Source organism: Cyprinus carpio, chromosome B23 (assembly GCF_018340385.1).
Source record: "Cyprinus carpio isolate SPL01 chromosome B23, ASM1834038v1, whole genome shotgun sequence".
NCBI lineage: Eukaryota > Metazoa > Chordata > Actinopteri > Cypriniformes > Cyprinidae > Cyprinus > Cyprinus carpio.
The window spans coordinates 9,294,551-9,312,872 of NC_056619.1; positions in this window are offsets into that span (position 1 = coordinate 9,294,551).

The window sequence follows — 18,322 nt, forward strand, 5'->3', positions numbered from 1 at the left end:
TGCTCGGTAAGCAAACTGCAGGGGGTCCAGTAAGGGTTCAGTGATGTCCTTCAGATAAGCCAGAACCAGTTTTTCAAACGACTTCATGACGACAGACGTTAGAGCCACAGGTCTGTAGTCATTAACTCCTGTTATCATGGGGTTCTTTGGAACGGGGATGATGGTGGAGCGTTTGATGCAGGAAGGCACTTCACACAACTCCAGAACTCTCTCCAGAACTCCCGGGAGCAGAGCGATTGGGGAAAAAGCATACAGACGAAGCCTCGGCTATGTCTGTACCATAGCATCCAGCCCCAGTGGAGCTGGATGAGTCAGAGAGAACCAAAGGGACAGTGCGATGTCATCTGAGTCACAAACAGATACACCTGAGCCTGGCCAAATATTCTCCATATCTGCTTCATATGTTTTATGTGTAGCATACATTTTCCGGGTGTGGGTGGCTGAATATTCTGGATGTCTGCTTCATTTTTCACATACCCAGGAATATGTACTGCTCTCAGTGAAAGGAGTTTGCCCTGGGACCACACAAGGATCTGGTATGCTAGTTTGTACAAACGGAGTGAGTGCAGACCCCCTTGGTGGTTGATATAAGAGACCACCGCTGTGTTGTCGGTGCACACCAACACATGGCGATTTCTTAGGTTTGGGAGAAAATGATTCAATGCTTGAAATACGGCCAGTATCTCTAGGCAGTTGATGTACCACGTGAGATTGCGACCACTCCACAGACCAGGGGGCAGGGTGGCCACTCATGACCGCACCCCAACCGGTGAGGGACGCATCCGTCGCTAGCGTAACACGGTGACAAGGTGCTCCCAGCACTGGGCCGTGAGACAAGAACCAAGGTTTCCTCCACAACATCCAAGGCACATAGGCATCGCCTCGGGGAGAAGCCCTTGGTCTTGAGCCACCACTGTAGGGGTCTCATGTACAGCAGGCCAAGAGGTATCACATTGGACGCAGCTGCCATCAGACCCAATAGTTTCTGAAACTGCTTGACAGTGAGTGACCAGCCTTCTTTGAATCTCATGACTGCAGTGAGGATTGACTCGATCCGAGCAGGGGATGATATAAGAGACCACCGCTGTGTTGTCGGTGCACAGGCAATTGTGCCTGCATTGTGTTATGGTGAAAGAACACATTTTGTTGGGTGGGTACTATGTAACTCGATGTCGAACCACCATCTGCTCTGATTGAGCCAGAATCAACCAATCGTCGATATAATTTAGTATGCGGATGCCCTGGAGTCGCAGTAGAGCCAGAGCAGCATCCACACACTTCGTGAAAGTTCGGGGTGAAAGTGCTAGGACAAAAGGAAGAACTCAATACTGGTAAACTTCGCCCCTGAAAGCAAACCTTAGAAACTTCCTGTGGGTGGGAAGGATGGAGACATGAAACCAAGCATCCTTTAGATCTACTGTGACAAACCAGTCCTCTGACCTGATCTGAGACTCAGCTCTGATATACTGTCTGCTTTAATTTCCTCGCCTTCATCTAGCTCTTTAAGCATTCTGCCTGGTATGCCTGTAACACAGCCATTGTATGCAGACACGCACCAGCCTGACCTGCTGCCGTGTACCCCTTGCCCACCAGCGCTGAAGTGGTTCGCAGCAGCTTGGAGGGCAATCATCTAATTTACTCTTCTGTGGTTCAGCCTGTTTCTCGGTGGGCCAATCAATGTTTAATTTAGCTACCGCACGAGTAACCACCTCCAACAACTCCTCATACTGGGGTGAATAAGGAGGCGAATCGTCGACGTTCTCCACATCCATATCCTCGGAGGCAGATAGGTGGAGTGTCAAGTCTGCTCCCCGTAAGGAAGAAACCGCAGAACCGGCTTCCGATCCCAGGGAGTGAGCGGATCTGGCGGGTGAGGAAGAAGATAGGTACTTGCCCGTCTCTGTTCCCTCTGCCAGATCTATCTGTGAACCCCACGACTGCAGCTGCCACTCAGCCTCGGCGGAAGCAGGGCCAGCACCGTGAGGAACGCTGGCGAAGGCTCCCTCCTCAAAGAGAGTCCTCCGGGAGCGAAGTGTACACAGGGAAAGCCGCTCGCAAGCAGACCACGCACAGACTGTGTATCCCCGTTAGTGATGTAGCGTAAGCAGGGAGGAACACACAATCTGAAACCTGATCTGCTTTCACCCAAATGTTTAGTCTTTCTCTCAGCCTTTTTTGACATGTTGGAGCTTTTTATGTTGCTGATTGTGCTTACTTGACAGACAAAAATAAATAAGACTCACAGACATGAATAGTATGACTGACAAACACACAGAGCTTCGCTGAATGACAGAAAAGCTGATGCCGGTTCCACCTCACATGCTTTTATAGCTTTCTGGTCACTACGTCACCCGCCTATGACGTCTCGCTCTTTCATTGGACTGATTACACATTCAGAGCTGGTCACGCTGACGGCATTCCCATAGCGTTTTCCGACGCAGCTCAAGTTCTTGAAGGGGAACTATGTTTTTGCCTGTAGTGTCTTGCCTTAAACTTCATTATTTCAGTCAATGATTTTTGGCACTCCAAAAGTATTTCAGCTGGAGCTTGCTTGCTTATTTATTTATTTACGCTTCACCTGAATATTTTTGGTTGCCAAAATTTTGGTGCATCACTAGCAACAATGTAGGAATTATTAGTTGTAATATTAGTTGTAGTAGTTTTTTTTTTTTTTTTTTTTTTTGCTTTTTGTTTTGATATTATTAATTAATAAAAGAGGTGGTGAGTCTGGGGAAAAAAGTGGAAAATTTGGGGAAAAAAGTTCAAAATTTGCTGTGTTGGATGTTTGGTTGTCAGGTTGTGTTCTGGTGAGTCAGTTGACTGTTGACTCTCTGGGGTTTGTTTGCCCACCTGAGTGCTTTATCAGCGCTGATGATGGGAACTATAGACCGGATCCTTTAGAACAGATGACAAGCTTTCTACAGATCAGAGAATAAAAGTCCTGTCTATTACAGCCTCATCATTAACTCTCCTGTTTTGCTGTGGCAGATGAATAAACGGATGCCTTTGAGAGGACTGACAAGAGTGAGGTGTGTCTCACCTGGTTGGTGACCTCAGTGTGTATGAACAGCTGCGAGTCTGTTTGGCTTCCAAAAGGAAAAGCATGCTTCAGTATATCACCCCCTCTTTAGGGTCCTTTTTACTTGCATGCTATTTTTTTACAGTAGCAGAATGACACAAACCCTCTAGTATTGGAGGATGATGAAACGTTAATGACTCCAACACAACCAGATACATGCCATGTCTGTAAGTGATGATAGTAATACTGGTACATAATTTGTGATCGGTGTCACTGTTTTGTAATGGTTTTAGTTAACTGTTATAACCCTGGTATGAGCGATTGTTGCCTTTGTTGATCATTTACATGTGTAAGTGACTTTACCTTGACCTTATCATTTATTTGACAAAGATTAAATCTTGAAAGTGAAATAGGATCTCCTTAGATGTCAGTTACATAACAGTTTTACAACTCACCTACACATTCTGTAGACACTAATATGTGCTTTCAATGCCAGATTTTCATTTATGAAGCAATGAGTGAAGCAATATATTCACACAGTGATGGTTTAGATGAAAAGACAAAGATAAGACATAAATCATGCACCGTCTTTTATCATTGACCCCCAAAATTTGTGATGAGCTCATCTGTCAGCACATAAATCTGCAATTTCCTATGCCCCCTCTTCACATGAAACTTGATTCACCATTTTACTCCAAATCCGCCTTAACAGTTGATAAATGTAGTTACATTATAAATGATCCAAACCTTCTTTTTAGTGGCATGAGTTTGCCTCAAGTGGTGTTAATCACTTCTCTATCTGTTCTTGATAAACACAACCCTTCAAAAGTTTTAGATCAGTAACATTTATTAATTTATTTTGAAATAAATTCATATTTTAATTAAAAAAGGGTGTATTTAATTAATCAGAAGTGACGGTAAAGACGTTTATAATTTTGCAAGATTTCTATTTCAAATAAATGCTGTTCTTCTGAGCTTTCTATTCATCAAAGAATCCTGACAAAAATATATCATGGTATCCATAAAATATTAAGCAGCACAACTGTTTTTAACTGATAATAATAAGAAACATTTATTGAGCATCAAATCAGCATATTAGAATGATTTCTGAAGTATTATGTGACACTGAAGACTGGAGAAATGATGCTGAAAAATCAGCTTTTCATCACAGGAATAAATTACATTTTAAAATATATTCAAATAGAAAACAGTTATGTCAAATTGTAATCTTACAGTATGTCACAATATTACTATTTTACTGTATTTTTGGTAAAGCAGATGAAGCTTTGGTGAGCATAAAATACTTATTTCAATAACCTCAAATTCAAACTTTTAAAAAGTAGTGTGATAGTTTTTAGTTTTGTAAAAACTTCCTACAAGCTAAAGAAATGTCTTTCACCTTCAGATAATGCTTTATTTTCCATCAAGGCAGTTTCCCATGCTCTGATATTTGCCTCTATAATGTTGTGTCAACATTGTAAAAGTTGAAAGTCAACTCAATTAGACATGCATCTCTATCTCATACATCTCTCTCTCTCTCTCTCTCTCTCTCTCTCTCTCTCTCACACACACACACACACACACACACACACACACACACACACATGGCCAAACAGCTCCTATCTAACTCTGCAAACATAAAGAACAGTGTATACAGTATGATTGCTGACTGTTTATCATCAAGTTTAAAGAGGGTCCTCCCTGTCCTGCTTTCACTCGAAGGAGTGTATTTCTAAGCTGAATTAAGTTTTAGGAGAGGTATGAAATTAACTTTTTCTTTCAAGGTTATGTGTTAAAGGGATACTCCATCCCAAAATGAAAATTTTGTCATTAATCACTTACCCCCATGTCCTTCCAAACTCCTAAAAGCTCAGTTTGTCCTCGGAACACAATTTAAGATATTTAGGATGAAAACCGTGCCACTTAATTTGATATATTTAGGATGAAAACCGTGCCACTAATGAAAGAGAAAACAGCACATCCTTGTGGCGTGGATGTCACAGAAGAGCATACACAGCATATGGTGGTAAGGAGAGACACAGAGGAGACTGTTGCCAAAGGAATTATTGAATAAAGTCATTATTTTGTTTTCTTCGCTTACAAAATGTGTTCCCGTCGCTTTGTATAACCCAGATTGCATGTCTGATGGCAGATGGAGTGTTCTGACGACTTCTTTAATGCCTTTTATGGAGCGTGACACTGTTATTTATTTGGCAGTCTATGGGACAGTCACAGGCCTCCCGGTTGTCATCCAAAATATCTAAAATTTTATTCCGAGGACAAATGGAGCTTTTACGGGTTTTTGGAACGACATGGGGGTAAGTGATTAATGACAAAATTTTTGTTTTGGGATGGAGTATCCCTTTTAAGCTTTATTTATTTATTTTTATTTTTTATTTCCCAGAAAAGCCATGTGGGAATATATTGGGGTTGTTGTGCAACATTTTTATTTTGTAATTTTTTTTTCATATTTAACCCTTTAGGCGCTAGGGTTTTTTTGGTAAAAATGCTGGATTTTGACATCAAGATTTTCAAATGCTTGTGGCCTCAAAGGGCTTAAAGATAGAGATTACTGTAAATTAGAAAAATATTGGGCATGACTGAAAGTTTATGCAGGGTGTGTATATATTCGACTTATTTGCATATTATGACATCATCAGGGGGCGGCTATCTCGAATTTCATAATATTCAGGAAGTAGTAGATATTGAATTGATGTTAGAGCTTACAGCTCATGAAAGTGAAAAATATTAGAATTTTACTAAAATCATTAAAAAAAAGGATTTGTAAAACAAAAGTTCCAATTCTATAAAGTATGTTCATTTCTGCACTCAATAATTGTTCGGGGCTCCTTTAGCATAAATTCCAGCATCAGTGAGGTGTGGCATGGAAGAGTTTAACCTGTGGCACTGCTGAAGCATTATTGAGCCTTCAGCTCGTCTGTATTGTTGGATCTACTATTTCTTATCTTTCTCTTGAAAATATACTATAGATTCCATATGGGGTTCAGGTCAGGCGTGTTGGCTGGCCAAACAATCACAGTAATATCATGGTCAGCAAACCACTTGGAAGTGGTATTGGCTCTGTTGGCAGGTGCTAAAGTTGGAAAAGGAAATCAGCATCTCCATAAAGCTTTTCAGAAGATGGAAGCATAAAGTGCTCCAAATTCTCCTGGTAGACGGCTGCATTGACTTTGGACTTGATAAAACACAATGGACCAACACCAGCAGACGTCACAGCTCCCCAAATCAACACTGACTTCAGAAACTTCATACTGGACTTCAAGCAGCTTGGATTATGTGCGTCTCCAGGCTTCCTCCAGAAGTCTTAGTCTTCCTCCAAATTAAATGCAAAATTTACTTTTATCTGAAAAGAGGACTTTGGACCACTGAGCAACAGACTGTTCTTTTTCTCCTTAGCCTTCTGACATTGTTGCTGTTTCAGAAGTGGCTTGGTAGCTCTTTTCCTGAAGACATCTGAGCCTGTGACTCTTGATGAGTTGTCTCAGTGATTGTCTTCTGGACAATTGCCAAGTCAGCAGTCTTCCCCATTATTGTGGTTTCAAAGAACAAGAGATACCCGGAATTTATACTGTAGGGATTGCCATATATATATATATATATATATATATATATATATATATAATAATATATATATATATATATAATCATTATGCATCAGCTACCCGCTGAATCCTTATCATGAGTCTTGCAATAAGAAGCAAATGTCTCTGGAGTAGATGATTGCAGGACAAATTTTGACATGCCACCGACACCGCTGTCATGACACAGGCACAGATGTATTTGGTGAGATCACGCTTCACACCCTTATTCACAACAGTAGGACGACTGTAGCTCTCTAAATAACTGAAGATCTTCCCATTTCAACACTTTACGTAATTGTGTCTCCATAGTCAATGAATCATCTACCGGCCGACAGATTTGAAGAAACCAATGATGTCATGATATCGGATGTTGACATAGCATACTTCAAAATACCACTTGCATGATCTCATTGAAACACATAAGAAATCTTTTGTTTGCAAGAGAGACATCAATCCCAAAAGTCCCATTATTGTAAATCCAGCTCAGGATATCAATTTGAATGATATATGTTTGGTTAATGGGTGTTTACTGAATACAAACGGAAACAGTTATATGAACGTATAATTGACTTGGCACCTCATCTGACAGCTGAAAACCACACAGCGAATACGCTTAAAGGAATATTCTGGGTTCAATACATGTTAAGATCAATCGACAGCATTTACGGCATAATGTTGATAACCACAAAAATTCAACTTATTTTTCCTTTATAATATCCAAAATGGTTCTACTGTGAAACGTTAAAATATATTATAAATATAAAAGTTGTCATTCAGGTTATTTATAAATTTCCAAATTTTGCTGACAAGTTTTTTTTTTTTTTTTTTTTTTGATAAAAACTTAAAACAGACATAAAAATTACAGCTCAAATAATACATCTTGTAACAGAAGATTTTTTTTTTTTTTTTTGTAAAAGGAGGGACAAGTCAACCACAAGTTTCTGCCATTTTTTTTTTTTATTTGTTTTGTTTTTTGTTTTGCAAGAAACAGCATTATGCCACAAGTAATGTTGTCCTTTTTTACGAAAATGCTACTTAATGTTATCGAATTGGACTAAAATGTACTTATCTCACAAAGGATATGACAACTATCCATAAATAAATAAATAAATAAATAATATTTTTTGTACTTTTTAGGATTTTTGTCCTCACCTTGTTAGACTTGGTGTTGGTCAAAAATGATTAAACTTTAAAAACAAATTGCTTATAAATCTCTCAATATACTATATTATTACTAAATCTTAAATCTTTTTATGTTGTTGATTTCTTTCAATTAGAACACTTTTTTTCTTCTTCTTCTTCTTCTTCTTCTTCTTCTTCTTTTTTTTTTTGTTTTTTTTTGGGAATGAATGTTAGTAGGCCTCATGATCTAAGCTTATATGCGCCTTAGTTTTTGAATGACCCAAATTGACTGAATAAGTTTTTCAGCACAGCACAAGGGTTTAACTGCTTTATGCACATACACCATGATCTTGAAAGTGGTCTCTGCCTCATTTATTTGATTAATACAAGCTGTAATCAAACCGTTTAGTGTATTTATTTATTTATTTTTTCATTTGACCTTGCATGGAGAGCTATTTCTAAACTACAGCACCCTGATAGGAAAGAGTAGTTTAGCACAAATGATATATTAAACAAGACAGTGCCCTGAGATGGGTTGTTTGACATTAACAGATGTTTAAGATAACATGACATGACATGACATGACCTGTTTTCTAATTCTTTCATGCGAACCACTTCTTCGCAGAGCACTGAAATTGGCACACTGTTTTTCCTTTCCCAACCTTCACCCACACACTGACAACAAGCCAACAGACGAGAAGAACTGAGATATGGGATAAAGGTGTAGATTGTAGATTGTGAAAAGTGAAATTTTATTTTAGGTTAATCTTAACTTTTTAGTGATTTTGAGTTTTTTTTTATTGAGAGATACAGCCACCAGCAATATTATCTCTGTCACATTTTTGCGGTCAGATTTATTTTTCTCATAAATTCTTCCTCTCATTATTTTCAGCCCACAATATTTCTTCATGGGAAATTTGCTTTAAAGTTACATTTTTGCTGTTATTTTTCAAATAAATGAGAAGTGTAATGTCATTATTTGTTTGGTTAGTTGTGTGTTTGTTTGCTTGATTTATTTAATAATGATTGGTAGGTATTTGTTTGGACAAGACTGTATTGTTTAATAGTAAGTTATTAGCACATTCCCACTGACCACAAATAAGACACACATTAACTGAAGACAAAGCCACCTGGCTATGTGTTTCTTCCTTCTGCACCTGATTTTGAAAGATGAGTTTGAAGCAATCATATACGCAATCACACTGAGATTTATAGGTCCTTGATGGTAACAGACACATCAAGGCCTAGACCTGCCAACAAAAAAGTCCTCCAGCTGAATGTAGCTCAGTGTGAATGAATGTAATGAGTATCTCTTAGGGTTTATAGTATTTGGCCTGAGACATACCAGCCCAGCTATGTCATTTGGCTAGACGGCTTGTAAGCAGACACACTGTACTTACAGAAGAGTTTCATCATGATCATAATATTCAGTAAGTAGTAAGTAAATATTTTGCAACACAATGCCCAAAACAACATGCAATACGCTTATTCTAGGGACAATAATTTTAAGCAACCTGGGTCTGATGTTTTGGACAATAATGGCAGTTCCCTTCTTGTAGAGATAAAAATATGTTTGTGTACTGTATTTATATTGACCATTCAGAAATTTTTGGTTATTTTTTTATGTTTTTGAAAGAACATAAATGCACCATGTATTTAATCCAAAAATTCTGTAAAACAAACATACAGTGAAATATTATTTCATTATTATTTCCTTAATTAAATATAAAATAAATAAATAAAATAAATATTTTTTTCCTGTGATGCAAAGCAGAATTTTCAACATCATTACTCCAGTGATTTTCTGCTCAAGAAACATTTCTTATTATTATCAATGTTATAAAAAAAAAATCTGCTTAATATTTTGTGAAAACCATGATATATTGTTCAGGATTCTGTGATCAATAGAAAGGTCCTCTGCATTTATTTTAATTGAATACATTATTTTAAATAAATAATTAGATTTTTATAGTCTTTATGATTGCTTTTGATAATATTAATGCATCCTTAAATAAATATATTATTATTTTATAGTCTTTATGATTGCTTTTGATAATATTAATGCATCCTTAAATAAATATATTATTATTTTTGGCAATTATCTGCCATTCTTCACAAGTACATTGCATAAGTATTCATACCCTTAACTCAGTACTTAGTTGAAGCACCTTAACACTCTTGAGTCTTTTTTGTTATGATGTGACAAGATTTGCACATCAGCATTTGGCAATTATCTGCCATTCTTCATCTCTCACCTGTTCACCTCTCAATTTGATAATATTAATGCATCCTTAAATAAATATATTATTATTTTTGGCAATTATTTTGATTTGTTTAAATCACAGGATTTGGCTGGGCCACTCAAGGACATTCACAGAGTTGTCTATAAGCCAAGATTGCTGTGTGCTTAGGGTCACTGTCCTGTTGGAAGATGAATCTTCTGCTCAGTCTGAGGTTCTGATTGCTTTGGACTAGGTTTTCATTAATAGGGCTATCTCAATATTTTGGTGCACTGAGCTTTTCTTATACTCTGATGAGTCCCTCAGTCCCTGACGCTGAAAAACAGCCCCACAGCCTGAGGCTGCTACCAGCACACTTTACTTTTAGGATGGTACTCTGCAGGTGATGAGCAGTGCCTGGTTTCCTTCAAACATGATGCTTAGAATTGATGTTTATCAGACCAGATAATATTGTTTCAGAGTCTGAGGATCCTTTAGGTGCATTTTTGCAAATTCCAAGTGTGTTTTCATGTGTCTTCACTAAGGAGAGGATTGAGTCTTGCCACACTGACATAAAGCCCAGATCGGCAGAGTGTTGCAGTGATGTTTGTCCTTCTGTAGGTTTCTCCCATCTGTATAGATGGAGCTCAACTAGAGTGACCATCAGCTTCTTGGTCACCAGTCTAGACAAAGCCCTTTTCCATCAGTTGCTCAGTTTGACCTGGAGGCCATCTCTAAGAAGAGTCCTGGTTGTTCCAAACGTCTTCCATTATGGATAATAAAGGCTACATGCTTCTGTCAACCATTAATGAAGCATAATTTTTTTTCTGAACTCTTCCCCAGATGTGTGGCTTGACACAATCCTGTTTCTGAGCTCTACAGGCAGTTCTTTTGACCTCAGGGCTTGGTTTTTGCTCTGATATGCATTTTCAGCTGTTAGACCTTTTATTAAAATGTGTGTGCCTTTCCAGATCATACCCATTCATTTGAATTTGCCACAGGTTAACTTCACTTGAAGTGTAGTAACATCTACAAGCAGTATGAATGCTCCTGAGCTAAATTTCAACTGTCCCAGATAATTGGTTGAATACTTATGCAATGGAATCATTTAAGTTTTTTATTTTTAATACATTTGCAAAGATGTTAAAAACCTTTTTTTTTTTTTTTTTTTTGCTTTGCCATTATGGTGTATGGAATGTAAAATGATGTGGGGGGAAAAAGCAATTTAAAGCAATTTAACATAAGGCAGCAACATAACAAAACATGAAAACTGAGTATGAATACTTTCACAATGCACTGTATTATCTCCTCCACTGTCTAAATGTAGCCATTAGTCATAAAATCTAGGAGACTTACCAATATCTTTACTTTAATAAATGATTCCTTCAATCATACTGCACATCCCAGAATGCCTGTGCAGATAAGAGTGAGGGAGTCTGTGCATATTCATGCCAGACCAAACAGGGAAAGACTCTCCTGTCTTTTCTTCAGGACTTAGATGGTCTCTCTCTGGGAATTTGTGCTCTCATCAGTATTTGTAATAATACCAATCTGTATTTGCAGCATTCTTTCCCTTTACCCCATAAGGAGTAAGTTATTTCATTTTGCCTCAGAGTGCTGTGGGCGGAGCAGAAGGATTTGCAGTAGCACAAAAATCCCTTTTTTGGTCATATCTGTGCTAGGCGAGATCAGAGTCCAGTGAAGACTATGAAGTTGTTCACATCGAATCATCACAACTGTTCGACCCTCAACCTAGTGCTGTTTGGCTAGCGCCTCTGTACGGCTGGAATTTTAGATCTGGGCCAAACAGAAAACTTCTGAAATAAACCTCCTACACAGCTTCCGCTTGTTTCATCCTCTTGTTTTTTTTGTGTCATGAGGCTGCTGTAAAGCTTTCCAGAGTTTATATCTAATTACAGTGTAGTCTGAACGACTTTTTATAACCCCTCTGACAGAACTGATTCTAATTAAATTACAACACTGCATAAAAGCTAAATTTGCTTTTTTTTTTTGCTTTCATAATGTAACCAGCTTATCTTGATGACCCTGGTTAAGTCTATAAAGATAACACAGTCTCTTTTTTATGAAGATATACATTGACGTTTTCCATAGAGTGTCATAGGCAGCCAATGAGAAAGAGAGAGATGCATATGTTTAAAAAAAACTATAGATATATAGATATAAATATTTACAATAGTAACTGATAATGGCCTGGAATGGAAATGAGGATGTGCTGACAGCTTATCAACACCACAGCTTAAACACCAACATCATGGGTCAAATATTTGTAAAGGAGGTCACTGTGGGGTAATGGACACTTGTGAGATATACACACACTTGAAGAAACATAAGGGACTCCAAACGACAGCTACTTATCATTAACAACAAGGATGTCACCAAATATTTAAGACTGGAAGGGGGCCAAATGTAAATGTTATTGGAATAATTAACCCAGTAATGATATTTCTGTCATTATTTGCTCATGTTGTTGCAAACCCAGGCTGTAATTTCAGTCTATGGAATACAAATGGAGAAATTTTGGAGAATCTGTTTTGGGAAAACTATCCTGGTTGTGTTCCCATTCATTTTGACCCAGACAGGATTTTCTTTTTACATATTGGACTAAAATATTCTGACGTTGCTCACACAGGGTATAAAACTTGGGGGATTTTTCTCAGCTTCACTCTTGAAAATAAAGGTTCTTTATTTGCATCAGTGGTTCTATAAACAACCTTAAACTTCTATGGCATCACTGCAAAAATACCCTTTTGGAACCTTTATTTTTAAGAGTGTTTGTTGCCAGACTACAAAAAAATATATATATATAATAAATTTTTTTCTACATAATTATACTGGATTAAATCTTCAATCTTAACTCGTTTTCTTTCAATTGGCACAAGTTTTGCATTTCTTCTTGGAACTTATTGATCGTAGACCTCATTTGATCTATAAGCTCATGAACATTATGCATATTTCCCAAATTATTCACAAATAATGTGTTTTTACTCAAAAAAAAAAAAAAAAAAAAAAAAACTCAGATCAGTGAGGCCTACAAGCAAACCATTCCGTCTCAAAAAGAAATACGAATCCTGTTCGTATTACAAGTTGACAAAAAGATTTAATCCAGTATTTGGATGTAAAATATAGCAATCATTTTTGACTGGGAACAGCAAATCCTAATGCTTTTTAAAACTTTTGATTGAAAGATGTGATTCATATTACATGACGGTATTATATATCAGTCACAAGATCAGGAAGAAGACATAAACATGAAATGATTTGACATTTGACTAATGTATGACAATTTGTCAGATGTCTTACAAAATAAATGAAGTGTTAAATCTCCTAACCCTTCCTTATTGTTGCTTCTGTGGCCCTACATTCCTTTGCTAAACTGCACAAATATCCTCCTCTTTTTTAATCTCTAAATGGTCATAATAAGTAGAATTTAGGGCTGTACAAACAAGTCTGGAAAGCGGAATATTTTTTATTTGACCCGAGCAGTATCAAAATTATTATTATTTTTTTTGTTTTTGTTTTTTTGTAGATATATCTTCTGAAGTGAATTTGAGTTGAATGCCTAACCCCTAAGTATGAGCTGTAATAAGTGTTGTGCACTGTTGCGTGCCTAAGCAAACGCCACCAGTTATTTTGAGATTTCCTGGGCTGTACAAAAGAGTAAGAAAAATCAGTTTGTTTTTTTTGGGGGCATGTAGGTAGACTATGCAGCTTAAATTAGGGTACATTAGACATGTGGGTGGTCCATTCAGTTCTCTTCAAATGAGCATTATTTGTTCAGCGCTCTTCTAAATGATTTTTAAGCGATGCAGCTGTATTTGATGATGACAGGAAGCTGGTCAAAGTGGTCACCTGAGACACTGATTTCACAGTGACCTCTCATTAACCCTGTTTTTTTGAAGCCCTTTTATTGATGCACCTGGAACTTCCCCACACCCATTCAAAGTAAGTCTTCTGTGGAAAAGACCCATCTCAGCCATTTTTTCCATTGTTAGAAGCAATGGTAAAACAAACTATAAAGTTGCAACACTGATTTATCAGCGGTAACAGTGCATTCCACCACAGAGGCTCTTAATATAGGGGGCAGGACATTTGGAGTAACCTGTGTTGTCTGTGTGCATGTATGTGCGAGTATTTAGTATTAATAAAAGTTGAAATAAAAAGTAGTAATATATTTAGTCATAACATTTATATTTGAAAAGACTCATCAAGAATCATTTAAATATCTTTACAATTTGTTTCAATTGTTACTTATCACTTATTTGTAATAATCTGTTGTATTTCCTTTTTTTTTCAATGTATTTATTTTTATCTCCATTTATTTTCTTTGTAAGCCAAATGAGAAAAGGGTATTTTGTGTTCTTTTGATAATTCAGCTTATAACCAAGAATAAAAATCAAGAGCCGGCATCTGTTTATCCCAGAGATTTGGAGGAAATTTGATTTTATAGTTACTGCAAGTTGTAAACTCCCTCGAGTGTGGTTACTAAAATGGTGTATAATAATCTCAAGAAAATGAAGTGTAATTCAACTGATGTGTAATTTTGGCTGAAGGGCTCCTCCCACTACCGTTTTATATATAGCTCTCTGAATGAGCTCAGTCTTTCTAAACTAGCATATGCTGACTTGTATTCCCCTATATACGTTTTGTTTCCATGTCACCAGTCTGCTTTTGATTTGTTTTGGTTGCCATGGTTATGCTGGTTAAAATTATGTTGGGTTTTCCCCCTAAATTAAAAACAGAGGTTGCCAAGATGGTTGGCTGCATGCTGTTTGCCAAATTATACTCTGAATCTTAAACGCACATGGGAAAATCTAACGGCCATCTTGTGGTCTTTCATCAACTATTTTTTTCTTAACTTGCTCCTTTTTTTCTTAAATACTTTTTGGAGATTTCGAGCTGCCCAGACCTGATACTTATCATAGGTATTTGCTTCAGACCAAACTCACAAAAATACAAGGATGGTCAAGAAAATGTCTGCAGTTCATAATTTTTTTTCTGTTCTGAGACACAAGTTTCAAACCATGTTGACAGTTAAACAGATAAAGTATGCACAAATATACCATTGGGTATGATCACATAGCTGTATTTAGCATCTTTAAAAAGAGTTTAAACATTGCTACTGTATATTGTCAAAGTCTGCTTTGGAGGAAGAATGGGGTAATGCCCACCCAATTACACAAAAGCAAGCGTATGTTCAGGAAGGGGGAGCGTGGCTCAGGTTTTATTAAAGCCGCACCTGTGAGGGATATCTGGAGGTAATCTCCTGTCTGAGGAGAGCAGACATGAGGAATGGGAGTTATGTGGGATTCAAAGGATCGTATCACTCTCTCTCTCTCTTTATTGTTTCTGCTATGAACTCTTTCCCTATCCTGCTGTTGTTTCCTTCTTTTGACAGGAGCCTCTTTTAGGTACAAGAACGTATGAAGGAAAGTCAAATATGGGAGACTGTTGAAACTTTAAGCGACAGGCTGTGTGAGCTGAGTTATATCTCATAACCGGCCTTGTAAAATCAAATCTTTAATTAGTGATGCTTGCTAAGGGTAATAAAATGAGGGGGGAAAAACAAATCTCATTGAATTATACTGAATGAAGCACCAGAGCCATTTTTAGGGACTAAATAACAGAGACATGACTGTGGGTACTTTTAACTTGGGATAGTAAGAATCCAACTCGCAACCATCCAAAATCCCTAAGCAACCAAATGAATGTATTAGCAAAATATAGCAATATGTGTGAAAAACATTACCAGTAAGCAACCAGAAAGTAAGTACATCACAACAAACTATAGCACCTATAGCAGGGGTAGGCAACGTCGGTCCTGGAGTGTGGATGTCCTGCAAAGTTAAGCTCCAGCCCTGAAAAAAAATTAACTTGTCTGTAGCCTAGTAATCCTGAAGACCTTGATTAGCTTGTTCAGGTGTGTTTGATTAGGGTTAGAGCTAAACTCTGCAGGACAGCGGCTCTCCAGGACCAACGTTGCCTATCCCTGACCTATAGTTTTGCATGGCCAAGCTCTACTGTTTCTATAAAAATGTAAACTATCTAGTTAATTTGTAGCACAAGTCTCTAATAGCTATTTTATGCAGTGACCACTTTGAAAATCTAAGGGGGTGTAATGGAAATAGAAAATACCCATACAAGGGCATTTACGTGCATTCCAAGCGCCCTGGGAAGCATAAAAAAACAAATATTGATGTGCAGTAGTGAGTCATTTTTCAGAAGGAATGCAGGAGCTTCCCAGAATTATGGGAAAACGGAGGATGTCCAATTAAAATGACTAATGCAAAAGTGAAACAAATGCAAAGTCACGAGACTGTGCAGAGTTGGTACCAAGATTTTAACACTGACTTTTTGACACAATGACTGTACTAGCATTGATAATATTCTGTATTGTTCAGTTGCTGTTTTGCTGAAATATAGTGGCATGCAACAAAAGCATTTTGTGTAACTCTCTGGACAGAATAAAAATGAGTTTGAGTGGGCAGCACAAAGTGGGATTCATGTCATTGCATGTGACCTTAGCAAAGTCTTTTTCTTTCATCTATTTAATAAGGCTTTGAAAAGAAGGACATCAGTGCATTGAAGTACAAAGAATTACTTCAGACTGTGCATGTAAATTAAGATGAATATTTTTAGAACTCTAGATTTTGATTCAAAGGCTTATTCTCTACTGATGAAATTTGAAGAGACTCTTGTATACTTTATAACTCCGCAGAAACTTCATCTATGTCATTTTGGCCTGCGCAGATCATTTTGCAGTCCAGCTCTACTTTTCCATCCACAAATGTCTACGTTGACATCGTCATCTGCAAACCAACCGCCTTTTCCTCTGAATAGGCTTCTCCAGCCGTGACGAATGAGGATTTGAGTGGAAACAGTGCTTCACAGTTAGCCGCAAATTCCTGCTTTTACAGGCCCACAGTGGAACATTCTATACTTAATCCCTGTTCACTGCCACTTGGTCTTTTTAGTTTTAGAATCAGTTAATGGGATTCGTGTCCATATATCTATAACATCTATATATAAAAATGATACTAACATGTCCAAAAAAGTTGTATATTTAGCTTAAAAATAAGAAAACATGGGATGAAGCCTGGGTTACCAGTACCAAATATATTGGTAATACCACCCTGGTAAAAAAAAAAAAAAAAACTATTATAGATAGTCTGTGAGCATGGTAGATTAAGATGCCAATAGATAAGCCTTCGGGCCTAGATGCTTAACACATCACAATTGTTTTCTGTGTTTCTTCTAAATCGCTCTTCAAGAAATCTGACCCATCATGCCTTGAAGGCAAAATGCTGCTAGGTTCCAAGAATGAATATTGTTTAGTTTGACAGCTTTCAATTACTCATTTTTAGAAAGATTTCCAGGAAAGATTACCTGTCAAGTGTTCGCTCGAAAAAAAGATAAGGGTATAATCACTAATTTCACCTTACTAGAAAAAATAAAACTTTAAGATTAGTGTAATCAATCACAAAACGTAGACCTGTCAGGGCAATGAAGCTTAGTTTATATATTCATTGTTGGTTGGTTGATTGTTAGTTGTCAGTTTGAAGTACAAAATAAGACATTAATTTTGTTTTAATTTTGCTCTTTCATTATGAATGATCGTTGGAATGTTTCTATGAAATCAGACACCACTTACTGTTTTCTTTTATTCTGATGACATTTTGAAAATGCTTATTAGATCCTAAGGGTCCAGTTTGTCATAACATGAAAATGAAACTTTGACATTGCTAAAACAACAAAGTTCAAGTATAGCCAAAATAAGCATAGTGGTTTAGATATTGGCATGTGCTGTTGTCTTTCATGAACAGTAATGATCTCATGTTTGTTTATATCACTTTTTGATAGTACTGGAGCTGGAGGACACAATTTTTCCATCCACTAGTGTCTGGGTGGTAGTCTGTAATGTTGTCCTGATGGATTCTTTCCCCAATTTGTAAAATATTTTAGTAACATCAAGATCAAGTTTTCCAGAGAACAGAACAGTTATGGTCAAAATGTATGTTACAAAAAGTATAAAACTCAGAAGCCTCCTGTAGGTGGCTATCTCAGCTTGAAGCTCCATCTTGATGTTGAACAGGACCTGATACTCCAGTGTCTGACTTTGAATGTCGGCGCGCAGCTGTTTAAGCTCAGATTCTCTAAGCAAAATTATGCCATTGTATTGCTCCACCTGCATCCCTTATCACAACTTTCTTTCATTACGGGCTTCTTCCATATAAGCTTTCTGTAAGATAAGTCAAAAATAAATAAATAAATAAATGCTCATGAGAAATGTTCAAAAGTGGAGCACTGCATTAAGGTGTCCGGGCAGAATCTCTTACATTTCC